Below are 15,153 nucleotides of genomic sequence, written 5' to 3'. Positions count from 1 at the left end.
AATGTAGGGAAACAACGGCGCGGCACGGGATGACAATAGGCACCACACGAGTTAGAGCTTGACGAGCATCGCTCCTTCCACATAACAATGTGGCTACAACAACAACACCAACAACAAAAGAAGCGTAGACTGGATCTACAACAGTTGCCGCACAGACTGGCTGTTATTGTAAAAATTTAAAAATAATTTTGCATTCATCAGAAATTTTTATACCCACCACCATAGGATGGGGGTATACTAATCTTGTCATTAAGTTTGTAACACCTCTAAATATTGATCTAGGACCCTATAAAGTATATATATTCCAGATCGTCTCCATATTCCGAGTCGAACTAGCCATGTCCGTCCTTCCGTCTGTTTAAATCACGATAGCGGTCGAACGCGCAAAGCTAGCCGCTTGAAATTTTGCACAGCTACCAAATATTGATCTAGGTCGTTGGGGATTACAAATGGGCCATATGGGTTCAAAGTTGGATATAGCTCCCATATAAACCGATCTCTGCTGAAATTTTGCATATAGAGTTCCGTTGTGACTTCCAACAACTGTCCGAATCGGTCAAGACCCTGATACAGCTCCCATATAAACCGATCTCCCGATTTGACTTCTTGAGCCACTGGAAGCCTCAATTTTCATTGTTATGCCTTTCAACAAAATTTATTTTTTATAAAATTTTAGCAGAATCCATGGTGGTGGGTTCCCAAGATTCGGCGCGGTCGAACTTAGCACGCATTTACTTGTTTTAATTGCTCTTTTGTAATTTATTGAAATGCTTTGGAAGCTTTTTAAACTTGTGTAAAACATCAGCGTAAACGTTATTTAAAAACCCACATGACATCAGTTCATCCAATCCAGACAATAAGTAATTGTATTGATTATATCGTATAGTTGACGTTTTATGGCTATAAATTGTGTCAGATTTGAGTTTTCATTGTTTTGGATGTGTGTAAATGTATAACTAACGTATACTTGATTCTCAATGAGATTACGTATACGTCCCACAAATGCAAGTATGTACCTGTACGTTCATGTGTGTGTTTGAATTTTTATCAATGATGCTTATACGCCTACGTACACCTCATCATTATTAGTGCGTTGTTAAATCTATACAAAAAATATAAATATATAAATGAAATACTTTTAATGGCATTTATACATGATCTAAAAAAGTCAATATGTTTATGGTATTTGCAACATTCATATTTCTATATATAAACATGCTTGGCCCAAATTTTTAGGTGAATATTTGACCTTGTTTCAAATTTAGAATTTTTGTTACACTTTCTTTTGCGGAATATCATTTATTTTTATTCTTGACATTTTAAAACTATGTTGTGTACAGTGTCGGTCAAAATAATAGCACCATTGTTAAATATGTAAAAAAAAGAAATAAAAATATAAATAAAATACTTTTAATGGTATTTATACATGATCTAAAAAAGTCTATATGTGTATTGTATTTGTAACATTCATATTTCTATATATAAAGATGCTTGGCCCAAATTTTACGGTGAAAATTTGACCTTGTTTAAAATTTCGAATTTTTCTTTTGCGGAATTTCATTTATTTTTATTCTTAACATCTTAAAACTGGTATGTACAGGGTCGGTCAAAATAATAGCACCATTGTTAAATGTATACAAAAAAATATATAAATAATAATAAATTTTAATTTTAAATTTTAATTTAATGTTTATAACATATGCGTAACATTCATATTTCTATATATAAACATACTTGACCAAAGATTTAAGCTGCATGTTTGACCTCTTTTAAATTTAGAATTTTTGTTACACTTTCTTTTGCGGGATTTAATTTATTTTTATTCTTAACATTTTAAAATTATGTTATGTATAGTGTCGGTCAAAATAATAGCATCATTAGGATTACCTGCATACTGGCCTACAATGTACCCATTAAAACTATTGCGTTCAGTGTGATAGGGAAGTTAAAATAATGTGTTATATATTGAAAACGTATGCATTTATCCATCACATTACATTCATTTACATGTTCTAAGCGATATTTTATGTTGCAGCCAATGACTGCGGTAAGTCAAAATAATAGCAACAAATGATATTTCCCACCCAAATTTCGGCAGTTTTTTTGAATGAATACACAAATTGGAAAATTTTATTATACTTTATTATCGTTATATACAAATCAGCTAATTTTTATATCCACCGCCGAAGCATGGGGGCATTTTCATTTTGTCATTCCGTTTGCAACACATCGAAATATCCATTTCCGACCCTATAAAGTAAATATATTCTTGATCAGCGTAAAAATCTAAGACGATCTAGCCATGACCGTCCATCTGTCCGTCCGTCTGTCTGTTGAAATCACGCTACAGTCTTTAAAAATAGAGATATTGAGCTGAAACTTTGCACAGATTCTTTTTTTTTGTCCATAAGCAGTTAATCGAAGATGGGCTATATCGGATTATATCTTGATTTAGCACCCATATAGACCGATCCGCCGATTTAGGGTCTTAGGCCCATAAAATCCACATTTATTATCCGATTTTGCTGAAATTTGGGACAGTGGGTTGTGTTAGGCCACTCGACATTTTTCTTCAATTTGGCCCAGATCGGTCCAGATTTGGGTATAGCTGCCATATAGATCGATCTCTCGATTTAAGGTCTTGAGGCCCATAAAAGGCGCATTTATTGTCCGATTTTGCTGAAATTTGGGACAGTGAGTTGTGTTAGGCCCTTCCACATTCTTCTTCAATTTGGCTCACATCGAAACATCGGCAACACATCGAAATATTGAGCTGAAATTTGGCACAGATGCGTCTTTTTGATGCACGCTGGTTAAGTTCTTGAACGGGCTAAATCGGACCATATTTGGATAAGCTGCTATATAGACCGATCTTCCGATAAAGGGTCTAATGCCCATAAATGCTGTATCTTTTATCCGATTTCACTGAGATTTGAAATAGTGATTAGCTTAAGGCTTCCCGAAAACTGACCCAAATATAGTTCAGGTCGGATTATATTTATATATAGCTGCCATATATACCGATCTGCCGATAAAGGGTCTAATGCCCATAAATGCTTTTTATTTATTCGATTCACTGAAATTTAAAATAGTGAGTAGCTTATGGTTCAGGTCGGACTATATTTATATATAGTTGCCATATAGACCGATCTCACGATTAAGGGTTTGAAGCCCATAAAAGCTTTATTTTTTAACCGATTTCGCTGAAATTTGAAACAGTGAGTAGTATTAGGCCTCCCAACATCTGATAAAAATATGGTTCTGATCGGACTATATTTATATATAGCTGCCATATATACCGATCTGCCAATAAAGGGTCTGAAGCCCATAAAAGCTTTATTTATTACCCCGATTACGCTGAAATTTAAAACAGTGAGTTTTTCTGAGCCTCCCGATATCCGACCTTAATATGGTTCAGATCGGTTTATAATTGGATACATCTGCCAAAAAGACCAATATTTTGTTCTACACAATAGAATAGTGACATATATATTAGACCACTCAATGTCCGTGCCGAATTTGGGTGCTTAACTTATCCAATTTTCACCGGATTGTGATGAAATGGGTTTAACATATATACTCGAGGTGGTGGGTATCCAAAGTTCGGCCCGGCCGAACTTAATGCCTTTTTATTTGTTTTTGTTTTTCTGTTTCTTGGTTTGGAAGTAGTACAATCACTACATTCCTTCACAATTTAATTTTTCGTTTTTTTTATAAATCGGAGTTTTACCAAGAATAACTGTTTAGACGTTTTAATATTAATTGTGTCCTGTTTTGTTTCACCTATGCATAATTTGCAGTTAATCATGGTTCGGATAGTAGAAAATCATATCCAATCACTTCACTGTACAAATTATGTACGATATAACTGGATTTGAAAAAGAACAACGCTCAGTAGTAATCAGGATTCATTTAATGAATTTGAAGAAACAGTACTTGCCATTAAGGAGTCACAATGTATTTCACATTCATTCTTTGTTTACATGTTCGCCTATTAGTGACATTTTTATTCGGCACATTCGGATATCAATCCCCAATCTTCATGGGGCCTTAACACCTATTGATTTCGATAAGTTATGTAGCCATCTATTATTGAGCCAAGACAAAACTGAAAATTTGCGCACGAACTTTCCATTTAGGAACAGGGCTGAGATACTTCTCTCATATCCATGAGTGCTGCCCGATACAAGTTTAAGCTCAATGATAAGGGACATCCTTTTTATTGCCGAGTCCGACTAGCTGACAGCAGAACGACAGAACTGAGAAGTTTACACGGCTGAATATTGAAGGAAAATACAACACAAGTGTTGTCTGCACTATGAGGTGTTAACCACCATTGGATACGTTTTTTTCTGATGTTATCACTTGTTTCAGGTGTTCAGAGTCACAGGCGGACATGGCAACCTCTGAGCTACGATGGGCTCGGTGAGCCATGAGTAGTACATTCAGCGTTAGCGGTGTTTCACCAAAGCGAATTCAATTGCATTGAATATTACCAAAAATTAATAGTTCTATCCACCAAGCTGACGTATTACAGTTAAACGGTCAATCCCATCCCAGATGGGGTATTTCATTGGCAAGGGCTGCCGCCTCAGTGCACAACACACTGCTACAACAACATCAACAACAACTGTATTTGGCTGCTGATTGAAACTTTTTTTCGAATTTTCGGTTGCTATACAGACTATTGGTTTTCCAAATTGACAAGGGCTTCAACGATGATGTTTTTTTAATTTTTGTCAACCACGAAAATGATGATGGCGCTGTTGTTTATCGTTTTTTCCAAAAATTTATTGAAGCGAAAACATTGTCGTCAAATGACCACCGAGCGATCACAATCATCTCTGTTCTGTTCACGTGCATATTTAAATTTTTGCTATGGCTTTGATTGAATTACATTAACAAAAGGCTTGGTCTGGACAGTTTTTATTTAATAATACATATACATATATATGTATATATACACACATATGTACAATACAATAAAAAAGTCTTTGATTTGTTTTTAATTGAGGTAAATTAAAAATAATTCAATAGATCGAAACGTTACGACGATGACAACGAGTGGCTGTCAACGGGAAGCAGAAATGAGACATTGTTTAAATCGGGTAAAAACGATAAATACAATTATTAAAAGAAAGTTTTTTTGTTTTGTTCAATTGAGCCTGCCTGGACTCTTTAAAAATATCATATATGTATTAGGGTGGAAATTCGATGGAAAAATATGTTAATTGTATGAAAGTTCAAACTGAATGCAAATGTTGAATGTTTAGGCCGGGTTTCTCATGCTGCGGTTTAAACTTCTCTTGTCAATATTCTTCTGATTAAAGGAGTTTGGTTTTGTAAATATATGCTTACTGCATATCCTAACGATAAACCTTAACCGGCAGATGGGTACCAGACTCTGGGACTCTGCTTTTAAAAAGAGTTCCGTTATCATTGAGCTTAAAATAAATCAGATAAATCATTGATTAGAAAGAAGTGTTTTATAGAAAATTTTGAATTTCTTCTATAACAGCAAATTTTGACGGTTCCGAAACTTCTTAGCCCATCAATGAAAGAGAATAGTTAGTTTTTTTTTAATATTTTTATTTTTCAATATAATCTCCTGAAACTTTAATACACTTAGTCCAACGTGAATCTTCATTTGAGGTAAACGGCTTGCCAGCAAAGAATTTTTTTAGATTGGGAAACAGGTATAAATCAGTAGAATAAGGTGATTGATTTTAGCTATTGTTAAAACACTTTTTAGCGCTGGTGCGTTGTTTTGATGAAAAATTATTTTTTTATGTTGTAAGCCTGGACGTTTTTCTCGAATTTGTACATTTAATTGATCCAAAAGGTGCCAAAAGTACTCTGAATTTATTGTTTTGCACTTTTGCAGATAGTTAATCAATAAAATAACTTTAAAGTCCCAAAAAACCGTTGCCAGAATCTTACCAGCCGATTGAATTGTTTTTGCCTTCTTTGGGGCAATTCCTCCAGCTTCAGTCCATTGTTTGGATTTTTCTTTTGTCTCTGGAGTATAGTAGTGTATCCATGTCTCATTAACAGTTATGAAGCGACGCTTAAAATCCATTTTCTTTCGCTTAAAACGATCCAAACTTGAGCTTGAGAAATGTTCATTCTTATGAGTTTTTGGTCGACTGTTAACAATCTGTAGTTCTTCATGCAAAATTAAATGGAAATAAATTTGAGATGCACATGATATTAGCTATTTCACGCACTTTTATTCGTCGATCATTTAATATCATATCATGCACTTTGGCTACAATTTTTGTTGTTGTTGCTGTTTTTGGACGTCCACTACATGGTTCATCTTCAACGCTTGTACGACCACGTTTAAATTCAGCAACTCAATTTTTTACTATTGCATGTGAAGGAGCACTTTCACCTAACACATTCACCATATCATTATGAATTTCTTGTCCCGATAAACCTTTTTTATGTAAATATTTAATGACAACACGCATTTCTTATTTTTCCATTGTAAAAAAATCTCGGATGCGTCTTTTGTGAACACCTGTTTCTATATAAAGGAGTTGCCAGATCGAAACAAAATTTAATATGTGTTCATAGCAGAGATGGAAGTTTCCAAAACACATAATTTTTTTCTGTTTATACCGCGCTTTTTGTACTAGGCTAAGAAGTTTCATATTACATATTTGGTTATTACAAAAATAAATAAAAAAATGTTTGTATAAGTGGTCAAGTTCTATAAAATTTTCTGAAAATTTGCAAATTTTAACTATTAAGAGAAGGCTGCGATAAAATAGAAAATCTGTTTTGGAAATGTCTATTATTGGTTGCCCAAAAAGTAATTGCGGATTTTTTTAAAAGAAAGTAAATTCATTTTTAATAAAACTTAGAATGAACTTTAATCAAATGTACTTTTTTTACACTTTTTTTTCTAAAGCAAGCTAAAAGTAACAGCTGATAACTGACAGAAGAAAGAATGCAATTACAGAGTCACAAGCTGTGAAAAAAATTGTCAACGCCGACTATATGAAAAATCCGCAATTACTTTTTGGGCAACCCAATAGATTACATATGTATAAAAAGAAAATTTTGATGAAATTTTCCTATATGCAAATATTGAGAAAAATTTTGGTATATTTCGCAGCAATTTCATACATTTCGAAGCTATTTTATCAACAATTTCATTATTTGCATTTTCAAAGTAAAGTTTTCTTTTAAAAGAAAATTTAAAAAAATTGCTAATTTTGTCAAAAAAGCAAATGCAGCTAAATTTTCTCTAAAAGTTTATTTTTACAAAACTTTCTATAAATTTGGCCTACAAATAGGAAATTTCCTCGAAATAATCCATGTTTTGACCGATTGATTTCGTATTCACCCAAAAGGAGGTGACCCGTTTTTTTTTAAGTTTTGGGGAATGTTTATTGGTTGAGCAGGCAAATTTATTATACCATACTGTTAAACCCTACAATCCTACACCCCTACTGTGATACAGGGAATATAAGTTAGGTTAGGTAAGGGTTGCAGTCCTTAACGGACTCACTAAGACAATTTTAAGTCCACTGTGATACCACATTGGCGACAGACCATGGCCTATGCTAGGAACCCACGACCCCCGCACTGGTAATCTGAGCAGCTAATCAACTCGCCTACCCGGGCGCCTATAGGTTATTCTAACTTAGTGCATTTTTTATAACAATCAAAAGGAAACGAGCTTGATCCATTGATATGTGTACCGATCACTTTCTGATTCGATTTAGCTATGTCCGTCTTTCTGTCCATGTTAAATTGTGTACAAAGTACAGATCGCAATTCGTATCCGAACGTTTTTAAATTTAGTACAGGCATCTTTTGTGACTAGAGGCTCCAATATATATGTTCGTCTGAACTGAACTAATATTGCAATTATGTCGTCATTTGTCCGGCGATTCTCACGAAATTTTGCACGAAGGTTTCTCCTATGACTGTCGACATTACTGGTAAATTTTATAGAAATCGCTTCAGATTTTGATAAAAGCCCCCTACATATGTATGTATCGCCCGATTTTCACTTCTAGATCCTTTGCAAGCGCATTTATCAAACAATCTTCTCAAAATTTTGTGAAACGCTTTCCTTTGTATCGTTTGTCGAAATCGGTGCAGATTTCGATATAGATCCCGTAATTGTATATGTTCATCTGATTTGGACAAAATTGCAATAATGTGGTCATTTGTTAACCGATTCTCATGAAATTTGGCACAAAGGATTTCCTTATGACATCTCTCAACGGTGTTGAATTTCATATAAATCTCTAAGACAAATAATTATACAGGTAGATTTTTTAAGAGACTATATTAAAGTTTTTCAAAAAAAAAAAAACATAAAATATTTATTTGAATCGATAGCACGGTCCATATAATTTAATGCTTGAAGATTAAGTGCAAATGTTGACCGTCAAATGGTCCATATGCTTAATTCAATTTTGGCATACTCTTTCCAATATTTTGGCCGGTATCTCACGTATAAATGCTTCAATCGTGTCTTCCAATGCGTCAATTGATGCGACCGGTACCGAATATGAAATACAATGTTCACCGAACTCGCCTCTTAATAAGTCCATTGTTACGCGTGCTGTGTGGAACGTTGCAGCGTCTTGTTGAAACCACATGTCATGCAAGTCAAGCTCTTGCTTTTTGGGCAAAAAAAGTTGGATATCATCTCACGGCAGCGCTCCCCATTCACAGTTACTTTACGATTAGCATCATCCTTGAAGAAGTACGGTCCAATGATGCCACCAGCCCATAAACCGAACCTAACTGTAACTCTGGATGCATTGGTCGCTCTTGCAATGCTTCTGGCTGATCATCACTCCAAAATCGACAACTGTGCTTATTAACGTACCCATTGAGCCAAAATTGAGCATCGAAGTGCAATGAACTTTCTTAACAGAGCACGCAATTTGCTAATAAAATTCAATAATTTGCATGCGTTGTTCGTTTGTAAGACGATTCATGGTTAAATTATAGATCAAACTGAAGATGTTTGACAGTGAAACAAAACACGAAACGTGCGTGAGCTGATTAAACCAGTGTTGACAAAAGGATAATAGCTAAAAAATTACCCTTTGTATGCAAAAAATTTGTGCTGTATTTCATTTAAATGAGACCAGTTAGCTTAAAAACTTTTTCATTTCTCTCTGTTTCAACTTCATCCAAAGTACCGTTATTCTTAATTTCTGTGCAAGTTTTAAAATTTCCATAGAAAATATTTATATGTGAATTACTGAAAATTTAAGTTTTAGGATCTTAAAAGCCAACAATTTCCAATTTTTTCATTAAATTTTATATTAAGCTCTTTAGACCTAAGTTCCCTAAATAAAAATTCCTTTTTTTTTCGCTTTTCCCAACGTTTCGTCAATTTTTGTTGACATCTTCAGGGGATACGTCTATTTAATTAAAACCTTACATTTATTTCAAATCTTCATTATAATATAATTAACTTACAATAAATTAGGATGTATTCACATGAATTTTCATGAATTTCATTAACAACACGACATTAATTATATTAGAGACAACTTAAATTTTAATAACACAGATCTTTGCAACACGGTAACTTATACTAATATTGTTTATGTCCTCTTTCAAGTTCATCGTCCTATCTATTTTTTGTTGTATTCCTAAGCTTTCTAAAGTTTATCTCTTTCTCTCTTTGTGTTCTTTATCTAATATTTTGACATTTTCTAAGTCTGCCCTATGTCCACTTTTCAAAATATGTCGCGCTAAAGCTGTTTGCTGTGTTTTGTCTTCAGCGTTCGCTTTGTTGTTCCTACATATACTAAGTCACAGCTTTGTTCGTCAGTTCCCTTGCATTCTATTTCGTAAACAACATTGCTTTGTTGTTGTTTGTCGATTGGAGTTTTGACGTTGGAGAATATTTTGTTGTTTGTTTGATTCGCTCTGTATGGACATTTTATGTTATTTGTTTTGTCCATTAAAGTTCTTAAGCTTTTGTTATCTGTAAATCCAGGGATGTATTTGATGCTGCAATATCGTTTGGTTTCTTCATTGGCTGTAGGGTTGCCATAAGTGCTTTTTAGTTTGCGTTTTATTTCGTCAAAAAGTTTATTAATTAATTTGGGTGGAAAACTATTCGATTTTAATATTTTGCTTATTGTTTTGAAATTGTCTTGATGGAATTGTTCGTCACTGATGCCGAGTACTCTGGTGATACAATTTTTAGCGGTGTTGATTATCTGTGATTTTGGTTGTGTGCTGTGGTAATTCATGATTCTACCAGATGCCATAGTCTTCTGGTACCAATCAAATTGTATTGAGTTGTTATTTATCCATATTTTTGTATCGAGATCGTCTAAAACTATATCTGCTATTATAGGGGAAAGACGGTTTCCCATTGGTATTCCAATTTGTTACCATTGTCGTAGTTAAAATAGTTGTCATCTTTAAGGCAGTAATTGAGTATTTGTAAGAATTTTGTTTTGGATATATTTGTGTGTGTTTTGATAATGTCCCATTTATTCATCGTTATTTTAATGGCCAAGTTTACCGGTATATTTGTAAAGAGGGAAATAACGTCAAAGAAAACAAGAATTTCATCTTGTTCGATAATTGTGTCCTTGAGTCTTTGTTTCAATTCTATGGAGTTTTTGATGTTGTAATCTGTTGATATTATATTTTTTAGAATTTTTGTAGATTTGACCGCAGTTGTACCCTGTTGGGTCAGACATCGAATCCGATCTACTCATTTGCGGATGGTAGTAATCTCTTTCAATCGTACTCATTCGACCATAGGCCGAGTCCCCGAGAGATTGAGGACAAGGACGGGTTATGGACGATACACTCTGCCAGGATTTGCTGGCCATTTCTGAGTGGGGTCGAATGAATCGAGTAGATTTTAATGCACGGAAGACTCAGTGCTGCTTGTTGTCACACAAACGATTCGCTGATCCATTACGATCATCTTTGTCTCTCAATGGTGTAGATGTTGCGCAATCAGAAGATCTTGATGTTCTGGGCATGAAAATACCAAGTAATGTCCGTTGGGCTAAACATGTATTTGACGTGTCGAAAGAAGCATTCAAGTGTTTAGGCTTCCTTAAACGGTGTAAGAATTTCTTCCGTCTCCGTCTGATCTTCTAAACATCTACACCACTTTCATAAGGCCGAAAATTGAGTACAATTCACATGTATGGGCTGGAGCTTCAAATCGTGTACAGAGGAGAGCGATGGCGTTGATTGGGGACAGTAGGGTATCCAACTCTATTGCCTCCCTTGATCACCGTCGCAATGTGGGTTGTTTGGCGCTGTTCTATCGCTACTTTCATGTTGTGTGTTCATCTGATATTCGGCTTCTTATTCCTGATGTAAGGATGTATGTCAGGAATACTAGACATTCCAGGAACTCACACCCGTTTGTAATTGATGAATCGCACAATACATTATAGAGAGAATTCTTATTTCGCCCGAACCGTTCGTATGTGGAATTGACTTCCGGCTAATGTTTTTCCCACCCACTTTTACATCCAAAGATTTAAGACAAATGTCAATAATAACTACATCCTTTTCTCCCCCTCCAATTCCTAATTTCCTCTCGCCAATGCAATGCACTGCATTCATATGGGACATCCCCTGCGTGTTGGATGGTAGAAAAAAAATACCCAAAAAGGTATTGGGTTGCCCAAAAAGTAATTGCGGATTTTTTAAAAGAAAGTAAATGCATTTTTGATAAAACTTAGAATGAACTTTAATCAAATATACTTTTTTTACACTTTTTTTTTAAGCAAGCTAAAAGTAACAGCTGATAACTGACAGAAGAAAGAATGCAATTACAGAGTCACAAGCTGTGAAAAAATTTGTCAACGCCGACTGTATGAAAAATCCGCAATTACTTTTTGGGTAACCTGATATTTATTGGGTATTTACCCAATAAATACCTAAGCGTTGGGTATTTACCCGGTACAAATCCATCTCTAATCATTGAGCTTAACTTGTTATAGGACAACACCCATTGCTATGAGAGAAGTATCCTCCTTAATGGACTATGCAAATTTGCAACAACATATATACCTTTGCAATTACTTAATGAAATCTACAAAACGTAGCTAAGAGTACCCGGTTCAGTTTGTGCCGTTCCGAAATACATCACAAAAAAAATGTAGCAGTGTTTTGTACACTGAGGCACAAAAAAATAATTTTTTAAAAGCCTTCATATTTTGTGATTTATCATTGGCAACAGTTTGCTGAAAAATAAAGTAATAAATCTAAAGTCTAAATCGTATGTGGCTTTTAGTACTTTAGGTGTTGCTATAACTTTGGCTCCAAGTTACCAAGCAGGAGATAGAGATACGAGTACAGACAATCATAAATAAGACTTTATGTCGTTTATTGCACTTCTCCCGTCGAATTGCAAAGGTAGCTGTAGGATCGCATTGTCACGTGCAGATAACATTTATAATAGCCTTGTTTTATTGTGGTATATAGTGCAGTAAAGCAAACATTGTATGGAAATGACGTGTATACAGTACCATGAAGTTGTGGATAAATTATCAATGTAGTCTTATGTAGAACCTCTATCTGCCATGATATGTTTCTGACAATGAAGTGTGGCCATCTGCAAAAATACCTCTGTTGTATAAAGCAGACTTAGACACGAACCAACTTAGGGGCAATTAGGGATTTTGTAAGTAGCACGGATTTTCTAACTTAGATTATCTTTTTCGAGGTTACTGTTTAGTATTAAGAGCGCAAAACAAGCCGATTACTGGCTAAGGTGGATATCCATAGTGGCGTGCGGCGGATTAACATTCGTAGCCTCATTCATTTCATTTAATAACCAAATATGTAATATAAAGCCAATAAGGCCCATAAAATAATTGCATACAATATTTTCATAACCTGAGTATAAGAGATTATTAAATTCAATTTAATTTCCTAACATAAAGAGATAATTTATTATGTTTACCTAATATTTATGTCCCCAGCCATAAAACAAATCTTATATATAAAAATCAATTTGTGTTTGTTTGTTTGTATGTTGACTCAAAAACGGCTGAACCTATTTTCTTGAAATTTTCAAAGATAGTGCATAATGCTCCCGTGGTGAAAAATTTTTGATATCTGAAGGGGGGCGAACCCTCCTCCTTTCCCTAATTTTCAGAAACGCCAGGCCTCAGAGATGGGTAGTGGGATTTAAGTAAAATTTAGTGTGCTCTCTTATAGTAACCTAAAAACAAAAATTTGGTATCCGAATTATGAATGGGGTATCCAGGGCGGACGCCCCACCCCAAAACCTACCAAATATATATATAGATCAATTACGACATTATGGGATTCAAATGAAAGGTATTTAGGAGTAGAATACGAATCTGATACCCAAATGTGGGAGCAAGTATTTGGGGGACCACCCCAACCCCCAAAACTCCCCTAAATCGGACATAGTTACGGACCATGACAATATGGGACTCAACTGAAAGGTATTTACGAGTAGAATACGAATATGATATCAAAATGATCAACCAAGTGTTGGTCGAACAGGACTTATTTACTGACCATCGCAATACGGGACTTACGACAATATGGGACTCAAATAAAAGGTATTTAGGATTAGAATACGAATCTGATACCCAAATGTAGAATAGAAGGTATTTGAGTGTAGAATACGAATATGATAGCCACCAAGTGTTTTTGGGGCCGCCCCTCCTTAAAAACACCCCCCAAAGAACATAAATCTACGAGCATAGCAATATGGTGCTCAAATGAAATGTAAGAACCCCACGAATATGAATCAATATTTGGGGAAAAAGTTTCTATGGGGCCAACCTACCCCATAACACCACCCAAATAGAAAGTATTTACTGACCATTGCAATATGGGGCTCAAATAAGAAGTACTTTAGAGAAGAATACGAAGCTGATATATATTTTCAGAGAAAGTCACCGAATGGCCGCCCTATCCCCCAAAACACTTCCCAAACCGGACATGTTTACCGACTATGCTGATATAGGGCGAAAATTAAAGGTATTTTGGAGTACACCACGAATCTGATATCAACATTCGGGACCAATTGTCTAGGGGACGTCCGACCCCCATAACAAACCCCAAATAGGACGTATTTGCTCACGATGGCAATTTGGGTCTTAAAAAGAGTGGAGCTCTCCACAAAGCGGACATATTTGCTGACTTTTGCAATAAGGGGTTTAAATTAAAGGTATTTGAGATTAAAAACGATTTTGATATCTAACTATGAGTCTAATGGCAATATGGGGTTCAAATAAATGATATTGAGAATAGAGCACGTTGCTGTTTTATTTTCAGGGCTAAGTGTTTGGGGGACAACCCCACTCCCCAAAACACACCTTAATCGGACATATTTACCGACCTGGTCAATGTGGGGCTCAAATGAAAAATATTGAGGAGTAGAGCACGAAACTGGTACTCATTTTCGGGACCAATTTTCTGACGGCCAACCCCTTCCCAAAAACACCCCACAAACAGCAATTATTTATAGACCATCGTAATATGGGGCTCAAGTAAAACTATTTTATTTCATTTCATTTCATTATTCGGATTAGAAAACGATTAGATTCGTCCAAATGTGGGAGCATGTATTTAGGGCACCAAATGAAAGGTATTTGAGATTAGAAACCGAATATGATAACCAATTTTGGGGCCAAGTGTTTTGGGACCAACTCACCCCGAAAACAACCATAAATCGGACATACATATTTACGGGTCAAGGCAATATGGGGCTCAAATGAAAGGTGTTTGGGAGTAGATCACGACATTGTTTAATTGTTAGCCAAGCGATATCCATACAAATACTATTTTAGTACTTCACTAAAAGCTCTTTAATTGTCGAAAATAAATATTTAAAGGATATTTTGTTCCATATAAAGTAAAAGAAGGCGCGGCGGAGTGGGTCTGGTTAAGTTATTTGTTGTATTGTATTTATAAATTTTACAAATAGTTTCATTTTTTCCTCATATTGTTTTGACAGGTTGGCAAAAGGTGTTACCACCTTGCGCCACCGTTGCGCAGAGGTTAGAATGTCCGCATATGGCGCTGAACGCCTGGGTTCAAATCCTGGCGAGACCATCATACAATTTTGGTGGTGGTTATCTCCTCCTAATGCTGGCAACATTTGTGAGGTACTATGCCATGTAAAAACTTCTCCTCAAA

At 35.2% G+C, this 15,153-nt stretch overlaps 1 protein-coding gene and 1 long non-coding RNA gene across 2 annotated transcripts in view; one reads left to right on the top strand and one right to left on the bottom strand.

The window, feature by feature from the left end:
- Window positions 1–15,153, top strand: part of LOC106084450 (zinc transporter foi) — a 44,349-nt gene that overhangs the window by 7,242 nt on the left and 21,954 nt on the right. The window lies entirely within an intron of this gene.
- LOC106084451 (uncharacterized) overlaps window positions 2,162–15,153 on the bottom strand; it is a 35,671-nt gene continuing 22,679 nt past the window's right edge. Inside the window, exon 4 of the long non-coding RNA XR_009396511.1 lies at window positions 2,162–2,250. This is a non-coding gene — a long non-coding RNA (uncharacterized LOC106084451). The remainder of the gene's footprint in view (window positions 2,251–15,153) is intronic.

Source organism: Stomoxys calcitrans, chromosome 1, assembly GCF_963082655.1.
Source record: "Stomoxys calcitrans chromosome 1, idStoCalc2.1, whole genome shotgun sequence".
In the NCBI taxonomy this organism is placed as follows: domain Eukaryota; kingdom Metazoa; phylum Arthropoda; class Insecta; order Diptera; family Muscidae; genus Stomoxys; species Stomoxys calcitrans.
This window is presented reverse-complemented; position numbering and strand designations above follow the sequence as displayed.